The sequence below is a fragment of the Chelmon rostratus genome, chromosome 9 (assembly GCF_017976325.1).
Source record: "Chelmon rostratus isolate fCheRos1 chromosome 9, fCheRos1.pri, whole genome shotgun sequence".
Taxonomy (NCBI): Eukaryota; Metazoa; Chordata; class Actinopteri; order Chaetodontiformes; family Chaetodontidae; genus Chelmon; species Chelmon rostratus.
Genome location: NC_055666.1, coordinates 17,677,837 through 17,686,183, shown reverse-complemented (window position 1 = coordinate 17,686,183; position 8,347 = coordinate 17,677,837). Strand labels below are relative to the sequence as shown.

Genomic DNA, 8,347 nt, shown 5'->3' with positions numbered 1-8,347 from the left:
TTTAACTCCTGTTACTGTCACCCAGGAAGAGCCACAGGCCTGTGGCTATCAGTAGCAACAACAACCACCTGCCAACCAGCGCAACGCCACCTCACCACTACAGGGTGATTTTGTAAAAGGGGGTAGTGGACACACCACTCATGTTTAAAAAAAAAAAGCAGCTTTGAATGGATCTTAATTTATAAGCCTGTCACACACACTAACCTCTCAGTGGTCTATTAAAAGCTCATATGTGAGTTATTTCTGCGCTATTTTTACACTTTACCATCATCCTGTGACCTCTGATATCTATACATAACATTAATGCATCAATATAAAAAAAAACAGCCCAGAGATCACTTTTTTCTGACACAACTGAGGTGTAGTTCTCTAAAATCTCACTTCTTACCGTTGATTATGATCTTTTCTCTATACCCAAAATCCACAATGTCAAAACTTTTATGTCATAATTAATTCACATTAAAATTCAATAATGCACATATCTTTTATTGCAAACAATAAAATAATAGTGATTCTTGTTATATTCTTTATGTATGTTTATTTCCGGCAGATAATGATAAAGGGAGGTAGATGTGAGGATGTCACATACATTCCTATCTGTGCATGTGTGGTGAATTACAAAGCAGTAATACAGTGCAACATACAAGCTATTTAACCAGCATTATTAGCATTTTGGCATCAGTATGTTGCCATGGTTTGCATCTAAATGTACGGTATGCACTCTCATATGGTTGAATATTGAATATGAAGAGTGCATTCAGTGTGTTTTCAGACAGAACTTGTGTGACAAACTTCTGTAGCCACTCCTCATTCCAGTTTGCTTCTCCCAGGAACAAGCTGGTAAATGCCCTGAAATTAGACAGTTTGATCTCTCTGTGAGCCTTCATTCACTTCTAGCCCTCTCGTCCTGTCTTTCCTATTTTTTCCAGTCGTGCCGATAAATAATTCTCCTTTGCACACACTTCCTCATTAAGGTGCTTCCTGCATCTTACCAAGCTGCTGAATAGTTTATCGGTAATAATTTGGTATAATGGTTACAAGAAAGTGAAAAGCCAAATGCTGCAAGCAAAAACACATGCACAAATAAAGCAAGAGTGGGTGTTTTAGAGCAGGTTTGTATGATGAGCAAAGGCAGCCAAAACCGCCTACTGATCTGAATCTTACGGGACATTAAGATAAGCAGTGTCTCTGATTTAAAGTTAAGAGAGAGGCTGATGTTGGTCAAACAAACCACCCAAAATAACTACAAAAGAATCCTCTGATGTGATATTTACAATGTGTCTGTGGTTGCAGACTACGCTCTACTACCACAGGCATCGCCATCAGCTAAAAACATAACACACAGTCTGACTCATTCAGATGTCATGAAAACAACCGCAGGTTTAAGGAACGTGCACTGATTCACATGTCAAGTGGCTGTTGAAAACCATCAGGGCTTAAATGTTGAAGGGCTGATTCTCATCCTGCGTGACATCTTTCTTGTTTTTTTTTTAAGATGGAACTTTATTAACATTAGCTGATTGAACATGCACACCTTTCTATGAATTGATCAATGGGACACATGCATCACAGAGTGGGGATGCACACTGACATTGACTGATACTGAATGACAGATAGGAGGCTCCCTCACTCGGTTACGACAACACTGTGAGCCGTGTACCAGAGGGGCCCCGTGTTCAGCGGATGGGCTTACACCCTGGACAGGTATGTACTGTGCAATTACCAGACTAGCTCAGAGCATGCAATAATCAGTAGGTGCTGTTCCATTAAGTATGGGGGCGGTGGCGCAAACAACTTTAAAGAGAGACCACTAGTGTCGGGTGTCGAGATTTACTTCACCTGACTAATTTTCCCTGCCTTACAACTGTGCAGTGTGTTCTCTGAGCCGAGGACGGTCTGACAGGGGCCGCAGTGGGTGTGCCCATAAGCATGGGAGAATGTGCGTAGGTGTGCTCACAGTTTTAAAAATAGGGCATGCCTGAGAGACAACTGACAAACCGAACGCATGCGTGTGTTTATGTTTGCGTCGAGGGAGACCGTGTGAATGTGGCTCTGAACGCGTCTAGGTCTGACATGAAGCATGAGAGTGTGTGACGACTCAATCATCAGAGACAGAGATGCAGAGATGGCAGGAATGTTTGTCTGTGTGTGTGTGTGTGTGTGTGTGCGCACAGGAAAGGGGCTTGGGCATCTATGCATGGTGAATGTATAGAAATATGAGGAAGTAAAGCATGCTCACATGCTTAAAAACACCTATGAGAGATATGCAATGTTTTTTTTACAGTGTGTGTGTGCGTGTTTGTGTGTGTATGCATGCGTGTGTGTGTGTGTGTGTGTGTGTGTGTGTGTGTGTGTGTGTGTGTTCAGCCATGTCTGCAGGGTGAGGTGGAGGCCGATGCTTTGGCAGCAGGTCTGGCACGTCTTTCAGGCCCAAACCTGCAGAGGAGAAAGAGAGTGAGAGGGAAGGGAGGCAGAAAGCAAATAGGTGTGAGAGTCTGCCTGCCTTCATGTGATATGCTTCACTTATACCTCACCATCACTAAAAACTCCTGGCACCATCAAACCAAATACAGGTCCAGTCAAATTAATACTGTGCTCCCTTTTTATAGTGGCGTGCAGTCATTCAAGTGCTGAACAGCAGCGTGGCAAAAAAGTGCAACTTAAATCGCGTTCATTTACTTTCCCACACCGGAGAACAAGTCCCAATCTATCTCCACATACATCTACGTCTACAGCTGGGTGGTATTTCCACTTGATACACTTTTCTGATTTCACTTTGTTCTTCCTTCTGTTTAGATTCATATCTACGCCCTTCTGTTAGCGAGGAGCAAGGAGCAAGCATGTGGGGTAACGTTGTTTTGCTTCCACGTTTCAGCCAAGCACATCGCCGTTGATGAACACATTGTGTTTCAGCAGTCACGCGTTCCAGGAATGTGTACGAAACGTATTTGTGGTGCTCTTTCTTAAAACTTAAGTTGGTTCCCCCTCCGATTGTCCACACGGTTTAGCTTCGACTTTGATTTAAGCTTCTGGAGATTCAGTTTCATGTTGCTATATTAAACCTGCAGCCATCCAAATCAACAGCCGGGCTCCTCAGTCATCGAGTTGGTTTAAAATAGTGTAATCAAGATTATGGGTTACATTTCCAAATTAAGTCAAACCTCTGCTGCGGATATCGTTAGATAAAAGGATTTCCTGAATAATATCCAGATAATACCTACACCTACATGGGAAGACTTCTAAAGAGACTATGTGTCCCCTAAGGCTGTAAATCACTCCACATTGTGACCACGGCACAAAAGTGACGTTGGAGAGTGTATCAACTCCATAACCTCAAAGGAAATCTCTATTCAGTGGCCATAAAAGAACGCCTTAGCCTGCTATCGCTGTGGGGCCGGTTACAGAAAGAGAGAATGGATTAAGAGAGAAAACAGAGAGGAGAAAAGTAGAGAGTGTACAGGTGAAGTCCTATGGCTATGGAGGTTTGCTCAGCTGTGCGGTATTCTTTTCTGCGCCCCACCCAGTAACCAAAGGCTGGGATATCTTTCCATTTCACTCTTTTCCACCCTCCCTCTCTCCATCTCTCTCTCACTCTTTCGTATTTGCACAGGTGAGAGGACAGCAGTCCAATAGATGTGGGTGGGAGACTTGAAAGTCAGGTTTGCCTGGCTGGTGGAAGGAGTTCACCTATGGACTGTGGATGGATGGAGATCTGATGGCGGAGCGCCTGCCAGCCTTTTGTCTGGAGAGACAGACGGCAAACACACAAAAATGGAGGAAATCTGTCGATGAGTGTTTTGCTCCAAAGGTCGTTAGTCATAACGACCTGTGCAACACAGTGAAAGAGTAAGAGCAAGGAGCACAACTGTACATGCAACTTAAATAAGGAGCTGCAACACAAGCACACAAACCTGTCAGACACAAATGATTTTCAAAGCAGCATGCGGAATAAAGGGAGGGACAGAACGAGGGGTGGACAAAGAGCAAAGGAGGCAGGTGGAGCAGTGCAGGAGTTGTGAGGGTGGGGAGGTTTTGCTCCAAGGGCCAAAAGTTCAGAGCGAGGCAGAGCGAGCAGGTAACCTAAGCCAGCATGTGCCAGAGTCTCACGTGTTCCCCTCATTGTCTTAACAGGCTGAAGCTCAGGTTTCTGGAGCGCAGAGAGCTTCCTGGGAGACGAGGTCCAAGCAGCACCACCACCCACCTCCTCACCGTCTACCCCTTGGACCCATCGCCCCACCCCACAAAGGTAAACACACACACACAATAAGCAAACTCATGCATCATACGTCAACACATACACAGTGAGCGTTAGGCAAACACCGGAGTACACGATCACGCCTGAGAAACCCGCCTTTATCGTGCACACACACAACTGCTGCCCTCTCGCACATAATGTACAGTGGGTTCAAATCAAAGTGAGGCCTTTCTTATTTCAGAGGATTGTGAAGAGCCACTCAGCGCCTTTCCTTCAAAAAAAAAAAAAAAACAACATACAGCCCATGTGATATAATAGCAGCAACTGGAGGAACGAGTCGTAAATCACCATAATTACCAATACGCCCATGTCAAGAGAGCCTCGCTCAGACACATGAGGCAGGATTATCAGACGTGAGGATATGTACACCAGAGTTAATTTCCTTCCCCCCTCTCTCCCTCTCTCTCCCCCTCTCCCTCTCTCCTTCTCTGTATAATTCCACCGGAGGATCTCTGCCTGATTCAGAACTTAGTCAGTGAGATGTTAATCTGCAGCATCCTGAAGACACTGAGTTCAAATTCCTCTCTAGTGTCCTGCAATTCCACATTTTAGATGTAGCATAGTTTACACTGATTTTATGTCTTTTCTCTGGCAACTTTTGTACCTTGTCAACTGATCAACAAAAACAAAAAACTCCTCATCAACTCAGTTTTGTCTCTAATTGGGTCCTAACTGTGTGATTTTTTCTGACTAATTTTTTGTGACTAAAATTTATCAACTAAAGGGGCAGGCAAATACTTGACAGCCGATTGGATGAGCCATGTGTCTGTCACTGTCTATCACGGGCTAATTTATGATGTGGAAAGACTCTTACAGAAGCCACAGGTGCATAACTTGTAGCCTGGCAAGGAGGATTCTCCCGTTGTGTAATCTTTTGTATTTTGTGACTGAGAATTTTCGGATTCAGTTATATAGATAGACAATACTCAGATATTGTCTGGAGGACCTTCAGGAGGTGCCCTGGTGGCCTGGCGATTAATGCGGCGACCATCAACCACATCATCCCCAGTCTGTCATTCCTCATTTCTCCTTCGTCTAATTTTCTGTCATCTCTCTACTATAATCTCACGAAAACCACTTCAGTGTGAACGTGCGAACATCAGATTCAGAGCATTAAATACAGATATTTTGTCACACCCTCCTTGGCATTGCATGCAAACAAGATACCCATCTACCCAGATACCCAGCAGCTCCAGTGTATGTGTGTCTGTCGGTCAAATGAATGGCTAAATTGAATGAAATATATGTATTAATTATACTTTGTGTGTACATACACAGGACTCCCTGCGCTCTAAATATCTAAATAAATTCCCACTAATAAAGACAACAGTGTTTCAAAGAGCTGGGGCACATCCTCGACCGATATATATTGATATACTACATAGTGAACAGGGGTGCCATTTGTGTGTGAACCTATACACAAACCAGGTGTGGACAAATAAAGGGAAATACCTAATGCATTTCATACAACGATGACAAGGCAAATTAAACCCTCAAACTAGCTTGTTAAATCAACATCTCTCTGATACAGGATCAGTAAAGATGCCACATGACAAAGTTCTTGAGGCTACGTTACAGAAATTCATTATTTTGTCAGGTGCCACCTGTATTTCTTCTAGTCCTCTGAAAGTTATCGAAGCTGTGAGTGAGGTCTGGTATTCCTCTGCATTTTGGAGTCTCAACAGAGCCCTTTGGCGCTGCGTGGAGGTGTGAATGCTAACATGGCTCAATCTGTATGCCACAGAGAAAAAACAATCCATGCTAATCTGCCGCCACAGACAGGAGTCCAGTTAGGCCAATCAGGAGGGGAATCATCTGGAGTGGAGAGGGTTCAGAGAAGCCTAGATCAGGGCCCTGATTGCGGCAGGGTGATTTACAGCTCGAGAACAATGATGGCTGCCTGGGTCAGCACTGATGGAGGGGCTCTGACTGCACCAGCACAGACAGCATAAACTCACCTGACATTCATGCAGTGATGTGCATACACGCATGAGCCCACGTGCAGGCGTGCGCACGCGCACACACAGCCACCAAAACACACTTTGTGTTAGTCACAAAGGTGCTGGGATCGACCCTGCCAGGTTTACTCTGTGACCTCAACATGCCCCCCAGGCTTGCATTTGACCCTCTGTGTTTCACCAACAACACATAAACCAAAACAACTCAGCAAGCGACTTCCTAAGAACTCAGCACAGATAAAACGGGAAATACCTTTGCCCTGCAGCAGCGTATGTAAATACGATGGGAAAGGCTGAAGTTTGCATGAATGAAAGGAGGAGGGAGTTCAGATGTTAAGTGTGCATATGAGGGGAGTGGGAGAAAGACGCAGGGAAGAGGAGGGGGTCACCATTAAGAGTTTTCTTTAGAGCATCCCCTTTGATCTGCCCGGTCATCATTTTGGGGAAGAGGAAGGGACGAAGGGAAGGTCCCTCTTCAAAGTGACTGTTCGCTGGCACTGGCAGCATCATCAGGTCATTTTTGGTTACCAGAATGTCATGCTGTCAGTGAGAGACTTTGAAATGTCACCTAAGATCTCTGAGGAACATTTGATTTGATCGCCATTTTTGCTAAATGCTTTTAATGGACAAAATCAAACCTGCACCAAACACAAATAAGTTAACAACAGGCCAGTCCACTTTATTCTATCACCTCAAACCAAACCAGCTGATCAGCTGACAAGGTACAAAAGATGACAATTAACCAACCTAAATACTTAGAGCCAAGAAATTGAGAAAATGGCAATATAAGTGAATAATAAAATAAAGAATATTGAGATAAATAAATAATCAAATCCTTCAAGTACTGCCGGAAAGACTTTCAAGGTGATCATAGTTTTGGGATCCTTGGATTCCAGTTGTAACAACATTTGTTAGTGGAGTCTGTCAGCACAAACTTTGAGCTCATAAACATCATAGGCAGGGGAATGGTAATGATGCAAGTGCAATAATATCCTGCTATTTATGGTTCAAAGGTTGGTCACTGAATGGAGAACTTTTAATGTCCAAGCTATGGGTATCCGACGTATGCCCACGGCTTTGAATAGAGATCTAAAGGGCAACAAACCAACCTGACTGACTGTCATTAAAACCGCTGAGGTCCTGCAGCTGTGAGGATCTGCTCCTACTTGCATCTGCAGGAGAAATATCGGTATTAAGAAAGAGTTAATTCAGGGTTTGCCTGGTGTGTTTTAAAGTGGCCGCACTCGCCCCAGGTCCTGTGTGGGAGTTAAGAGGCTGGCTTTGACGTGCGATACTACACAGACCAGATTGCTCTCACCTTCGAGAATAGGCAGGTGAGTACATGCACGAGTGCCCCCCAATGCACGCACTTACACGCATACAAAGCCACAGGTCGTACGGTGATAAAAGCCAGTCGCGGCGTAAATAAGGTGGAGATGCAAGGTGAAAATCAGCAGGAGAAGAGTTCCTATATTTGATTTAATATTTGTTTTACTATTGGACATATTCTTCCTGAACTTTTCCCAGAAATGTTTCATGTCTCTCGCCCACTGTGAAGAGTTCCCAGTCTGTTTTGTAAACATCTGACAGTGATACATGGGGGTTTATAAGGCATCCCTGACTAATGACAGAGATTGGAAACCATGACTACTGTTGGCAAATACATCCTGTTTTAGACCTCAGGGCCATGAGTCATAACACCAAAATCAACACTTAATAGTTTGAGGGTTCGGTAGTTGTAGCTTCTCTTGGTTCACACTGCTGGGAACAAACGGGAAACTTCCAGCAGCATGTGTACAGTACACCCCAGAGCCCAGGCAGGGAGGCCTGGTGAGGGCGAGAAGGCAGTGGGGGAGGTGAGAGAAGATTTTTAGGGTGCTTAGAGTTTTGGGGGCTGAGTGGGTCTATTTAGCCCCCAGCAGATTGCCCCCCCCTCCTCTCCTTCCCTCCCCTCCTCCTCCTCCAACCCTCTCCTCCCCCTGGCTTTGTGTGCCCTGAGCCCACTCCTCCCCCTTTTGTCACCCGGGCATTCCGCTTTGGTTAGCACACACAATGGGCGCTCAGTGCTCACCCTCCTGACACTGCATTCTGCCTGTGCACCAGGGAGTGGGCACGGGAGGGGGAGGGAAAGGGG

General features: G+C 44.9%; 1 long non-coding RNA gene across 1 annotated transcript in view; it reads right to left on the bottom strand.

Annotated features, from left to right (window-relative positions):
* Window positions 1-392: 392 nt before the first annotated feature.
* LOC121611246 overlaps window positions 393-8,347 on the bottom strand; it is a 29,766-nt gene continuing 21,811 nt past the window's right edge. The window contains exon 4 of the long non-coding RNA XR_006007090.1: window positions 393-2,436. This is a non-coding gene — a long non-coding RNA (uncharacterized LOC121611246). The remainder of the gene's footprint in view (window positions 2,437-8,347) is intronic.